The 15,049-nt window shown below is 38.8% G+C and overlaps 1 protein-coding gene across 1 annotated transcript in view; it reads right to left on the minus strand.

The window, feature by feature from the left end:
• The window catches only part of ncoa1 (nuclear receptor coactivator 1), an 81,099-nt gene that overhangs the window by 41,737 nt on the left and 24,313 nt on the right, over nucleotides 1–15,049 (minus strand). The window contains exons 2-3 of the mRNA XM_030722153.1: nucleotides 14,516–14,632; nucleotides 11,467–11,692 (exon numbers count right to left, since the gene is read on the minus strand). The gene's annotated coding sequence lies outside the window, so the exon portion shown is untranslated. The remainder of the gene's footprint in view (nucleotides 1–11,466; nucleotides 11,693–14,515; nucleotides 14,633–15,049) is intronic.

Below are 15,049 nucleotides of genomic sequence, written 5' to 3' on the forward strand. Positions count from 1 at the left end.
CCACTCCCAAAAAGATTACCCCACAAAAAAGCTCAGAGTGTCACAGATTATACCAGTGTGAATAGATGAGGTTTCTGGAAAAGGTCTGAAAAAAGAAAAAAACAAAAACATTTCTTTGCTTTTAGTTTTGACTTCTTCCTATACCAGCACTCCATCCATTATCTTCCACTTATCCTTTTCAGGGTCGTGGGGGGGGGTGGGGGCCTATCCTAGCTGTCATAGGGCAAAAGGCAGGGTACACCCTGGAAAGGTTGCCAGTCTGTCGCAGGGATAGAACAGAGAGACAAACAACCATTCATGCTCAGATTCACACCTATGGAAATTTGAATCACCAATTAACCTAAACCCCACTGAGTGCATGTCTTTGTACTGTGGGAGGAAACAAGAGAAAGCCCACGCAAACACGGGAAAACATGCAAACTCCACACAGAAAGGCCCCGGCTAAGGTGGATTTGACCTTCTTGCTGTGAGGCAACAGTGCTGACCACCACGCCAGCATGCTACCCATACAAGCACTTGTGAAAGTTTTATCTTGAGTGGTGACATTTATTCATTCAGGAGAATACCGCAGTGAGTACTCGCCCTGTCAGTGCTGGTATGGAGCTGTGGCGATGTGTCACTTTTTTGCATGTGAAACAACCAATTCGGCGAGCATAAATTGGTCATGATGCATAGAAGCAACCTCCTTTCTTGTCTCCCCAGTCCAAAACCTTCTCAGTTTTTAACACAGATTCCTTCCGGTAACTACCGCTGCGGTCACTGTGCACAGTGCAATTTCACTCACATGACCACCAGCTTTAGTCATCCCCACTCAGTGTTTTGAGATTCCTGTAGGAAAACACAAACCAGAAAGGTGCTGGGAAACGGCCTTAAGACACAGTGGGAAAAAAACGGGAAAACAGAAGAGTAGCCAGCCATGGTATTGTAATAATTAAACAAGCTGAACAGGACATGTATCCTCACATCAGGCCGTGGCCTCATGATGATACTCTCATGATGATAAAAGTGTTCTACGGAGCTCGAATAGATTTAAAAATCAATATCCGATTTTTATGCAATTTACACCCAGTTAACTTTGAACTGTCCCATGCTTCACATATCATTCAGTGACACACTTGCATACACAAACATAAATGGATCCATCAACTGAGACTACCAGCAATTTGATGGTGAAATATTAGCTATTAAGTATGACTACAAAGGATTCAAAGCCCACTCAGGATCTTCAGTCAAAAATCTGCCAAAAGCAACTAAACATTTTCATCATTTGCACCTTTGTGCCTGTTTTTAGCAAGAGTTCTGCACTCTGAACACTCACTGATTTTGGACTTCAAATTTTGAAGTATCAATTGCGTTGTGGCTGCCACCACATGAGCTTTTGGAGCTAGAAGTTACAATATTTGGATGCAACACTAGTAAGCTTGGTTAGCAAGCTGCATCCATAAATTGTGCGGCTGTATCACCCCAATGCAGGTACTTCTTAATTAATACTAAGCATCAGACTAAGAAAATAATATATATTAGAATTTCACCAAAAATGAAGCACAAACCTCTTGGCCGGTCTGTATCTCGTTGAAAGCCATATTTTAAAAATCAGATTATTTGTTAAAAATGCTCAAAAAAGCACCAAGAGGACAAGCACAGTGAAGACATCCAATTCAGTGATGCCAATTAGCAGAGATGAGGCCAAGCAGAGGCCAATCAGCTACAGCTACCTGTGCTGGAACATCACACTGGCAACTATAGTATCCATATGGATTAATTATAAAACAAGTAACCCCCTATGAATTCTTATGAAGGGGGAAACTATCTACAGAGGGCAAAATTGTTTGTTGTACTGGCTTTTAATAATTATTTAGTTTTTTTAATGTTGTTAAGTTAAGTCACGTGTCAAACTCAAGGCCTGCGGGCCACATCTGGCCCACGATATAATTATCTCCGGCCTGTGAACTAATTTCATATAGATATTAATGGCCTGCGGGTAAATAGCACTCCCACCACTTATACTACAAATCCCACAATGCACTGCATCAGATACCATGCAGGCCAAGACCTGTGCACTAACCCGTTTTCCCGTCTTGCTCAAGACACATTAATCAGTGATCAGCGGATAAAAACAGCAGTCAGCACTTTTTACAGCGACATTTAAGCTAGCCTGACTCCCAAAAATGAAACAAGAGGCAGAGGACCTGATCGCTGACATCAGAGGTAAACCGCGTGTCTCTTTTCCTCGCCTGGGATGTGCGGGGAAAAGAGCAGATTGGTGGGACAGATCCTGGAGAAGATGCAGAGGGAGACCTGCACAGGTGAGCTGACGGTGCATCACTGCGTCACACAGCAGGAAACGCTGCGCAGCAAAGTCCCAAAGACAAAATGTGTCATAAGCACCGTAACACAGACTCTGAACTTTATAAGAGGCAATAGTCGCGCAGAAATTCACATCACAGTTTTTACCTGAAAAAAATTGCACAATTTCATCAGCTTGAAATATTCTTATTTTCCCTAATGTTATTTTTGAAGAAAAATATATTTTTATATTTTATTTAATGTGTTGAGGAAAACGCTGCTGTTTTCTGGCCATTCAAATTCATATTGCCGATTAAAATATTTTCAGTTTTAGACTGTTCAATAAATGTTAATCTTGTTTGGCCCACGACTTAGACCATGTTTTCAATTTGTATATTTGTGTATTTGGACATGGCAGTCAGTAGGGATTGACTCATTTTTGTTGTCAGCCTCAAGCGGGCACTAGATGAAATGCAGTTTTGGCATCTGGCCTCTGCACACTGTGACAAATACAAATGCAGTTTTGAGCAACTATTGATACAACCAAAATTTGATTCATACCTCAATCCAACCTCCACAACTCCGACACATTTCCAGTTTACTCGTTACCTTAACGACCTTCAATGATATCTGCGGTCTCAGCTGCAGAAGTATACCACTCCATGACGGGTAACATGTGGACCATGTTTTTACCACCATACAGTATCAAATTAAAGCAGTGAGGAGTGAGAACTGATAACAAAAATTAATGCTGGTTATAAATTAGCTACCTATTATTAAATAAGCCCCAGATGACCCCCATTAAAATAATTTGGTTATTCTGTTTTTCTACTATGATGTTTAAGGAAATTAAGTTAAGTGTACTTTTCACAGTCAAAAGCACATACATTCGGATAAGCTTAAATGAGAAAGTTTAGCCCACCAATTCAACCCACTGTGAAAAAGTTAGTCCAGCTATCAGCACTTATTTAAAGGGCAGTCACAGTCTAAAAGCTACTTCACAGCTTAAATTAGCAGTCAAATATGAATCCTCTGGCTAATGTGGCCCTACAATGAAAAGGTCAGATCCGTGATGAGAAATTCAAGTGTTCAAATGATCCCCTTTAACCTTCTCTTTTCTCTGCTCCTACTCGTCCATAATGCAGAGTCACATTTATTTGTCTCTTCTCCTCTTTCTTTAAAAAAAAAAAAAAAAATCTAAATACAGCAGATTTAACAGAGGATTTATCGAAGCACTAAAGAGTATGTTAAACAATCTGCTATATTAATGCCCTTAAATGCCCCTTTCGAATGAGTGTAACTCACAGCAGATGACAGCTTTCACAGTTTGCACTTCTTATAACATCCAAGCTGTGCGGCATGTGACTGAAACAATTGTAATTAGTTACAGCTGCAGCATGAGCACAGCCTCGCAGAGACTTTCACACATATCAGCCTCAAGATAAACAAAAAGCAGGGACAAAAAAAAAAAAAAAAAAAAAAGACACCCTCTGACCCACAAAACTGTAGTCCAGGTCCTACACCTTTTGACCTCACCTCCTTTGTATGTGACGTATGGTGGGAGCTTTCAGTCGCCAAAGAGGAAGAAGAAAAAGCAGGAGTAGCAGCACAACAGAGTCAGACCTCTGAGAAACACAGTCCACTGCTTCCACGGGCTCCCCATTTCAGCCGTCTCAGGTTCTTTAAGTCTTCTCTTCTCCTTCAAACCTTTCCTCTCCTTCCACAGAGCTGGCTTGACACACACGTGTGTGCATGCGCGCACACATGTACTCAACAGCAGTAATGTATGGCTTGCGGGGGGGGGGGGGGGTAAGGAAGAGACCACCAGCTAGAGAACTGGGCTTGAAGAGTGAGGACAAAAAGGAGAGGAAGGACTTAAATGACATTTAGCCTCAATACAGATCTATTATCTTTCTAATGTAGACAAAACCTTTCACTAGGTCCCATTTTATTATTTAGGCTCCTTCAAGAACCTTTATCTTTTGGATAAAGCAGCGATGAAAAGCACAGAAAGGTTCCTACAGATTCAAAGGGCAAGGTTTCCATCTTGGGTCTGACATTAATCAATACTCATTGGCCTAACCAGAGATTTTATCCATTTTTATGACCTTCTCAGAATTAAATATGACTGAATATTTCAGGAATCCCATGAACAGAAATTAAAGGATCACAGTAAAAGGCTAATAGCTCATTACTTTGACAATGAGCTCATGACACTGCTCATGCATACAGCACGGCCACCCCTCTTTGCTGGATCGAGTTGGTATAACCCATGAGAAGCTGCTCAGTCACTGCTGCTGAGGCCCACCCTCTCAAATATAGGACATGACCAGAGAATGTATACACCTTCAGCCAGGGATATAGAGCAGCCAGTAACTCACATGTTCTTTCATCTGCGTCGAGTGAAACAGAGCAAATCAGGACACGGATGTGTCGGCGGCAAATCGAGTGCGCAGGTTTACTCCAGTCACTTAACCAGCAGGTTTAACTGAGCAGCAGTTTCTCTGCAAAGGCTTCAAGCTGAGGAGATATTTTTTCCTGCATGTGGTTTCCACATGAGGGCAGGTTTAGGGTTTGGTTACTCATAATTCAATTATGACCTTTATGATCGGCAGGCGCACCAATGCTCCCAGTTGCATAACTATTTTTAAATGATGGTAGAATTGCAACCAAATAAGATGAACCAAAAAAACAAAACAAAAAATGCATATAAAATCAGAAGAGTTACACTTGGATATCACACAATCAACATGTCCCAGAGCACTGTTTCCTTCCATTAATGAGTTTTCAGAAATAAAGTAAAAAGCGCACATAACAAGGTTGTCAGCATTAATCGTATGAGCGCCACTAACTGAGAAAACAAAGTCATGTCATCTTCCCAGGAACAGGAGATTTTGTGGGTTTTTTTTGTTTGTTTTTTTTTTTAATTCAAGGCCAGTCACAGCTCCACTGGTGCTATTGAAAAGTATTGTTTGAGTTTGTGCCTATTAGCATTTATGATTTATAATTGCACTACTGGAAATAGTTTATTTTGATGAACATGCTGTCTTTTTTTGAAATTTTTTTTGCTACAGTGTAGAAAAATGAGAATTTCAAAAACAAAGTTATGAACATGCTCAAAATAAATTTTCTGTGGTTTGAAAGGATTTTGTTCAACTTTTTTCATTCACAATTTTGAGGGTACAGCTATGAAATGTCTGAATCTAGAAAAAAATTATTGCACTTTTTAGCTATTTAGTTACTATGGTCTTCTTACATACATATTAAAATTTACTATATGAAGGTTGTATTGATGCGTAGCAAGTTAAAATACTCAAACCCCCCCCCCCAAAAAAAACAGGCACTACAGCATGTAAAAATGTGAAGACAAGGCCGGCGAACTTGTTCTATCGTAATAAAGGGTTAACAAATAAACACTACTCTATTAATAAAGTACAGTGTACAGTTCTCAACAAATGAAAAAGGCTGTAATTACCATAATTACATCAAGCAAGGAGGTTATAATGAGGTTATTACAGGGTGGTGACTATGCATGCAAGCATGACTGGTATGAATATAGTTAAGAAAAGAGTCTGTGTTACCGTACTTCAATGGTTCTCAAACATTGTAATTGCACAAAAAGTAATACATTTATAAAAACAAACTATCAGGAGAAATTACAGAGGGGCTGGGGATGTCCACAGCTCTCAAATAGACTGCTTCAGTTGCTGGGAGGAGTAAACTCAAGCAAACATGGTGCTGAGCAAGCTTAAGAGGCAAGCAGGAACCAAACATCCATAACACAGGATCTGAACTAGGGGAAGCAAGACCGATTGTTGGATTGTGCAAAAAGCAAGCTATAAGCTAGTGGAACCTAGTGCAAAGAAAAATAAACTGTAATTGTAATGCTCAAAAGCTCCTTCATCTGACCAAACAATCAAAACAAGAATTAACAACATGTCAAATGACAGTTTATTTTCTGCAGATATATAAAACATTGGTGCCTTAAAATGTTGCCTCGTCCTTTGCTGTGTCACTGCTTCCTTAACAAAATTATATGTATTTTCCTGTTAACTGACACCATTTGATTCACTTGATTTACTCAAGTATTTAAATAAAATCCAGCATTAAAAGAAAATGGTTAAAAATTTTTTTTTTTTTTACTGTAATCTTGGTCACTTTCTTTTGGGGGGAGAAGAAAACCTCTAATGCAGGAAAATCCCTGGCTATAGATGGTTCAGTTTGTTTGTTTGTTAGTAGGATTACTGAAAAATTTATAGAAGGAAGGATTTGCAAATTATATCAGAGGTGTGTTTTGGCACAAGTTAAACGTGATTAACTTTTGAAGACAATCCTCAATCTGATCTGGATACAAAAAGGATTTGTTACCATAGTGAGATTAAGTAAAAAAAAAAGTCATTTTGTCTCACATCTTTACAACCACACATAAAACTAAAATAATAAAAATTGGAAGGCATCATCTTGATGTTCAAGTAAATATCACAAACTAATCCGGATCCATATATCCTTTGCGATACTGGGACTCAATTCATGGAATATATTAAGTATCAAACTGCTTTTTTTCATGCCATATGTTGTCTGATTATAAATTAAATATGTAGTTTAGTCAAACATTTCCAAGGCAACTGCCAATTTAAAAAAAACAAAAGAAGAAGAAATGCCATTTGACTTTGAAACAAATGTTATGACCTTCAGTTTATGCTGAACAGTGATTGAATTGGCTTGATTTTAAAGAGTGCTGCAAGCTTGCTTTCCAAAACAAACTATTACCCTGTCTGCATACAAATGTTGTCCAAATTAAATTAATCACATAGCACAGACCCACCATGCTAGGGGCACTTTTGAGTCCAGTGTGAAGCATGTAAGCACTGAAAAATAATCTGACTTTTTAAAAAACAAAAAAAAACAACAACTTTGTTTGATGACAAGTATCCTCAACTAAGCATCGTTTTTACTAAATCTTTAAGTGCAAGTTATGAGGAACACTCAGTTCAATGCACTCCAGTGTCATCTTAGAGTCAAGCATCAAAAATTGGTCTGACATTACTGACTTGTTTATGGACACTGACGATACACATCTGTATTGCATCCCTTCATTGGGCATATTTTTTCTACCGAAAATGTTTTGGGCTGTCAGATGGTACCTGGCTGAAGGGACATCTAAAAGGGGAGAACATCAGGTACTGCTATAGCTTACCTGGTTGAGCAGTGCCTGATTACCTTACCTGAACACAGGTATGGTATTCTTTGCTGGAGGGGCCTGGGTTCAAGTCACCCCAACCCTTAAAAAATAGTTCCAAAATAAAAGTTGTGCCTTACATTTGACTCTGGAATTCTTTGGTTTACAGAGGAGTTAATGGTCAATGACTCAATGACTGCAAAGTGCCCTATGCCCTATTCGGTCTTTTCTAATTATTCTATCGTGAACTGACCTTGGGGTGAATTTGCTGGGCTGTCCGCTTCACTGTTAACACACAACTGAATGCTCCAGACTAGCAAACTGCCAAAACTTCTGCTTTTATAGAGGTGGTTACACTCACTGATGATCAGTTAATCAAGTGCATCTGATCAGCAGCACCTGGCTGCTACTTACCCTCTTAATTCCTACAGAAGTAGTAAGGGTATACTTAGTTTTTTCCAGGAAGGCATAAAGTCCTGTGAAAATGTTCTTTTTTACATAACTATAAAGGTAGTTAATAATCAAACACTAACAAAAAAACAGGCATTTAATTTCTTCATTGCAACAATCTGATGGTATTCTTGGTTTCTAGAGACAGTCTGACTAGATCTCTGGTGTACAACACCGACGTCGGTCTGTCTATAGTGTAGTTTTTGCTGTCATACGGTGACCAGTTTTGAACAAGAGATAATATTGACTTTCAATAATGACGGTCTTCACTTTAAGTGAAAACGTACGCCCAGTTTTCATTTGCTCACTACTGTTTCAGCAGCAGTCAGGTTGCATTTGGCACTCATATATGAAGCAAAAAGACTTGCACAGAATGCAAAGAATGTCACCTACTTCATACGGCAAACAGCTTATCAGTCACTTATGTCGCATTTCAAACTGCTGCGAATGACTCAGTTCAATTACTTGTTACACATTTGCCTCACCTCCACATCATATCTATGTTAAAGTCTTGAGTAAATGCAGTCAGTTATCAGTACAAATCCAATAAAGATAAAAGTAAGGATGTGGCCAAAAAAAAAATCATTAAAAAAACGTGTTTCTTTGTTTAGCTTTAGCCCAAGGTCTGGTCCTCCAACAATATGAAGAAGAAACAGCCTTTATTGTCCCACAGAGGGGAAATTTGGGTGTAACAGCAGCCGCAGTTATTATAAATATAAATAAAGATATAATAATTCACACTATTAAGAAAAGAATATATATAAAATCAACAAACAATATTAACCTTAATACTACTACTAATAATAACACTATATACAATGTGCATGATGTGCCGGACTATTTACAGTATATTATATATTATCCTACATTATTATTACATAATATGCTTTATCCACCAAACCTCCCAAAAATGTGAGCTTTATGATCTTATAAAACTGTTACTTAAGGAATATTATTGTTGATGACTGTGTTCCCATTTAAACAGCTGGAAACAATGATTGCGTTTTTTTTTGTTTGTTTTGTTTAGTTTCAAAGATGATCAGAAAATGATTATCAGAATTATCAGGTTATCATTTATCCAACTTTAAAACCTGTAAAATTTAATTTTCAAATTGTGAAACCAAAGGCAGCTTGAAAGAAATGTTAAAAAATTCTGTTTTATGCTATGATAAGCTGACTTAATTATTGTCAGCAGATTAGACATCCGACCACATGTTTAAATCTGCTTCTGTCTGTAACGACAACAACAGCAGCTGGTTATAAGCCAACATGCCAGCTAACATTAGGCTGGAGTTTCCCAAAAATCACATTTTCTCTGTTATAAACAGTTTGATTACATTCACACATCATACAAGAGCTCATCAGCCAAGCCTGACAATGTTCGCTCCGCTTCAAAGAAAACCTCAGCGACAGCGGCTAACAGCACCTACCAACAGAAATGTTCCTCAGCTACTCATATCAATACCACCATCATATCAGTATGACATGACCTTCAATGATTTGTTGAACTATATCAGACTCCTTTTAACAAGTTTTACAGCCTCCTCCAGATTAAGTAGATGTAACCACATCACACCCAGCATTTTGACAGCTGAGGTAAACAGTGATCTGACAGGATACACTTACTACACATAAATAGCAGTCAGAGTGTTAGAGGCTCGGGTAGAAAATATTGCTTAATATTTAACTTACACATATCTGCTCTTTATTCCTGATTCAGATACATTAGAATTTATGGTGTACAAAAACATCTTTATTCACTGAGAGCCGTAGGAACTCGCTGGTGACAGGAAGCTATTATGGGGAAATGCAGAGTGGCTGGCGGCTATCATTATATACCTTCAACAGAGCAGATTCTGTGCAAATTCTATACTATGCATGCTTCTAAATCCCAACTCAAAACCATTAAACATTCAAAAAATGCTGTTGTGGTCCTTTAAGAGTCCCTGCTTCTCAACTGAATACCCTATTAAGTTCCAGCCCATTGTTTCCCACCATCTGTGAACACCCAGATCCAGGATGTTTACCAAGAGTAAGAAATAATCTGCACACAGCTTCTCAGACATTATGGCAGTTTGAGTCCTTAGCTTATAGAAGTCACTGCATAAAGCTGTTTTTACAGCTTCATATAGTTGCACTGTTCAATTGTGTAACCAAAATATGAAAATACACACTTCAGTTGAGGTGGAACTGTCCACTAGTTTCCTTCCGAGCAAAAATGTAAATCTCCCTTCTGAATCTTTAAAAAGATGTCAAATATATCACTAAAACAACCTCGTCCGTAGACAGTCAGATCTGCATACCGGCCTCTCTTAGTGCCTGTGTCATTGTTCACCTAATTTTTTCACAGAGCGCTTTCTCTCTCAAACACGTCCGCTGCCAGACTGATAATTCCACATGAATATTCATCATTTATTGAACTCCGCTGGGCTCTGTGTAATTTGGAGCGTGAATGTGCGTGTGTTTGTCCTCGTTTCAACTTGTGAAACGCGATGGGAGGCCTCCTCAGACATGCTGGGATGTTCAGAGCCCCGCACTTCAGGGGCCTGAAGTTTCAGAGCAATGCAAAAAAGACCCGTGAAAAAGAGGTATTCTCTTTCTCGCCTCTATAATCTATTAATCTATGCTTAACTAACTTGTCGTCTTTAAAATTAAAGTGACAGGCTATTAAGTCTGTGTGGAGACAGTGAAGAATGGAGTCTTTCAGTTCAGCCAATCTGTCTGCATACCCCTCTCACATTTATACTCAAGACTCTTATTTTCATGTTTTATGATGCCTTGTTATCCACTGCAGACCTTAAAATAAATGACTTGCCCCGCAAAACCGAAAAGAACAAAATGCAAATCAAACAAATCTCACACCGCATTTACACCTTTAAAATAAATTCAAACACCTACACTGACATAATTAAACTTTTTGTTGCAAATCTCACACGTGTACTTGTTTCAGATCCGTTTTAAAATAGGCTTAATTTGTCTTTGTACTATAAAACTTTATTTTGCAGGAGGTGGATGTAGTTATGAGCAGGATCAACTCATAATACTGCTACTGAAACAGTGAGGCAATTAACAAATTAATTACCATCAATTTTGATAGCCCACCATTTATCAAGGAAAAATAAAACTCCCTTGTATGTTACTGTAAAAGGAATAAGCTACTTGACAGTGTTATTGTTATGAGAATAATACATCATGAGAACAAGATTACAAAACAAGCATAAAGTCCATCCAGGCACATGGTGCTTGCATTCATTTTAAATCCACGTTTAATAACTAGGTGCTGAGTCTTGCTTCACTTGACCTCAGCTCTGCCACCGCCATCCTACAAACACGGCCTTAAGCCTTCATTCGAAGCACAGTCCACAAATTAAAATAATGAATAAAATAAGCATTCTAGTCACTAAAAAAAAATGTTCTATCAATATTTAGTGAGAAACTGATGTTATATAACAGTTTGCTGCAGAACAAAACACACAATAAATTGTGAGATGCCGCACTGTGGCTTGCAATGAGACACAGTCAAGTGAAAGAGTACACAGTACTGTGCTTACTTGATCTAGGGATCCAGTCTGTGAGTCATGTGGTGGCTGTGGTGGCCTTGTCAGGGACTCTGAGCAAAGCTGAGGGAAGGAGGGAAGCCTGGCCGTGAGATCACCGGGGGGGCCAATGGCTTAAAGTCGAGAAGATGGCACAGTGACGATGGTGGGGTTATGGCTCCACGGCCGTTCTGTCAAAAAGCACCATCCCAGGTGCAGGGACAAGCCTTTTGGCCTTCAACTGGAAAGAAGCCACAGAAGAAACAAACAATCACAACACTGTTAGTTTGCAATGTTGTCAACAGTGCTTTTACTTGATGTACATCAAGTAAAAGCACTATTTTACTTGATATAATATACCAGATAAAACATATTTCCCATCAAAATATATTAATGCATGACAAACTGAAGTACTCTTCTTTTATTTCCCACTTTATAACCTTTCATAAAATGAATAAAAGAAGTCATGGGGGACCCTATAAAAAAAGTGAGCCTTCTTCAGTGAAGCTACACTCTCCCTGCATCACTGACAACTGCAGGAAAGAGGGGAAAATGACCAGCTGACTAAAAATTTTTGACCACGTGTATTGTGCATGCAACTCAGACAGCAGCAACACAATGAAAATCACGTGACTACAATTGTGTGTGTGAAAATGCCCCGATGTTAGTGTTCTTGGGTTAAAGGAGGAAGCAGGATAACCCTTATTTTCTCACTGTGTGGGGATTTTCTGCTACAGCTGTAGGTAAATTCAAAATAAAAGCATTCTATCAAAGACATCTGCAGAATAATAAACAACCCACACCAGCTGTGGGGCTTCCTTCATTAAATATATTCAAAATATTTAGGTTATTTCACTGCATAAATTAAAGAGGAGCAGAGGCATCCACTTTAAAAATAACAACTTTGAGCACACACACTGAATATAAATCTAAACAGAATTATCTGCCCCTGATGTTTATGTTTCTTGCCTTGACATCCGCTTCATAGCTGCTCACAGCTGGCTGTTAACATCCCAGCAGGTAGGGACAGACTGAACACAGTGAATTCTGCACGCCATTGTGTCGACTTTGGTGGCTTCACATCTCACAATCATAACACCTCGTCAACAAACAAACTGAGAACACAAATAACACTCCAGCCATTAAACTCACTGTGCAATAACAAGAGCCCGCCAGCAACCAGGAGCTGTAATTTGATTATTTATTAACCAAAACTGCACATTTAATTCCCTGAAATTAATTCAATAACAGAGTACTATAAACATAAAAACATGTACAAATTATAAATGGAAGCCAAGCTTTTAATGTCCATGTTTAAAAAAATTAATTAATTAATTAAAAAGAGGATTATGATGCAAGTCTATGAACAGTTGGTTCCATATACGTTAGAGCAAGGTGGCAACTAAAACTGCTTAATTATGACAAAAATCCCAATTATTCTGGTCTGGATCAAAATTATTTAACACTCGCTCATTTTGGAAACGCACATTAACTGAACATTTAAAAGAAAATTGTTTAACAGTGGACTTTCCTGAAATTTTACATTTGTGAAATAAAAGATAAATCGGGTGGTCTGTATTTGACTTCTGCTCCGGCTTTGTCTTGCGTTATAAAGCCAACACAAATTTGGACCTTTTCCAGCACTTTCCGCCCTCTCTAAAAGCCCAAGCTCACTCCTCAAGTTTAGTTTAGCTCAAATTAAGATGACAGAAAGAGACCTTCTGGTCAACAAGAAAAGTAAAACCAAGCCATCTGTTTGGAAACACTTTGGGTTCAAGGAGTCCAAAAGTTCTACAAATCCAACAACCAAATTATCATGTCGAAACAACTGTTAGTCCAGTGACCAAAATAAAAGCAATTATGATTCTTGCCATAATGGAGCAGCCTGTCCCAGGCCTGTCGCAAACGTCTCTCTGCACCGGCCAGAGCCAGTGGAGACCATCAGAAGTTCAAAGTCGCCAAGGTACCCACAACATATAGACAGCATTCAGTCACTATCAAGTATAAGATATAGTATATTTATTACCACGTGCACCAGGTGTGGAGATGGACAATGATCTAGATTCTTTTCTGTATTTTTGTGTTTTATCTTGTTAGTTTTACTGACCACTGAGTTTGTAATTGAGTGATTGAATCAACTTGAGGTGGTTCAGGCATCTGAGTAGGACGCCTCCCAGGTGTGGTTTTTGGGGGTTATTCTACTGGGAGGAGACCCTGGGACAGACCCAAAACATGCTGGAGAGATTACATCTCTTGGCTGGCTTGGGAACATCTCTGTGTCCCCCAAAAGAACTGGAAGAGGTGGCTGGGGAGAGGGAGGTGTTGTTATCGCTACTTAGACTGCTGTCCCTGTGGGCCAGACCCCAAAAAACAATAAGATGAACTGAAGTCTACAGATGGGAGCTTTGCACCACTAGCTAATCATTCAAGCATACACACCACATGTCTGTGCCTGTGATTCCTCTTGTTCTGAGTGGAATTATTACTCAAAACACATAATTAGGACAGCAAAATAAAATGAACTGGTCTGATGACAATCGATCAAGCATATGGCCCCACCAAAACATCTGATCTGACCTACTAAATGGATCTGAAATGTGGGAAAAATTGCAGAGAAGTCATTAATCATTCCAGTTTCTCTGGATCTTGGCAGGTTCTGTAAATCATAAAAGGAGTCAAATTTTATAGTTTGGTTCTGAATGACTCTATAGGTGAAGGTCTCTTGCAGATAAATACACATCTAATGGCAGTATGCAGAAACACAGATACATTGTTGCAATTCCACTTGTAAGATATCACATTATTTTCGTAAGACATTACAATTTATTATTCAATTACTTTACTAGTCACGCTAAACTTCAACTTTAAAACCCCTGCTCTAAGCTTAACACATGTTAATGAGTGAGCAATCCAATGCAAACACTCCAGCATAAAGGAAAGGGGTGCGCTGGATTTATAATAAGCAAAGAGCACACCTTAGTACAAGAACTGCATTTCAGAACTTCCTATTCATGAACAATAAAACATGAAAACTTAAAAAAATATATATTTGGAAAATTCTTACGTTTTGTCACTAATGGCCAGATTTAAACGACTATCTGGATCTGATTCGCTGGGTGATTCTGGTCCTCAGCAGATCCCGCTCTTCTGTTTGCATCTGTTCAGCTGACACATGGTTGACCTGTACAACAGCAGATCAGTCCCTCAGTCTGGAGAATGAGCTGCCTGGGCATTATGAGTAATTTTCCTGACTATGGGGATCAAAAGCAGTATCAAGCTGAATCAATCTGCAGCCAGAATCTGTGCGGCACCACAGCTCTGCGTAAAAAGGCAGTAGTGTGCTGATTTTGGACATTAGAAACAGGTTCCTTGTTGTGTGCAACACAGCATGCATTTTATGTAAAGATCTGATAACACGATTGTTGCCAGCCCCAAACACACCAGCTGACTGACTAGTCCTCTATATCTGGCACCTTTCACAGCAGAGCTGCAGGAACGTTTTTGAAAAGCATCGTTCATATATGTTTAAATGAAACCCTAATCAAAAAACTGACTAAAAACTAATTTCATTAGAATCTTGGTAATTTTCCTTTGGCTC

This window comes from Archocentrus centrarchus, chromosome 24 (genome assembly GCF_007364275.1).
Source record: "Archocentrus centrarchus isolate MPI-CPG fArcCen1 chromosome 24, fArcCen1, whole genome shotgun sequence".
Classification (NCBI taxonomy): Eukaryota; Metazoa; Chordata; class Actinopteri; order Cichliformes; family Cichlidae; genus Archocentrus; species Archocentrus centrarchus.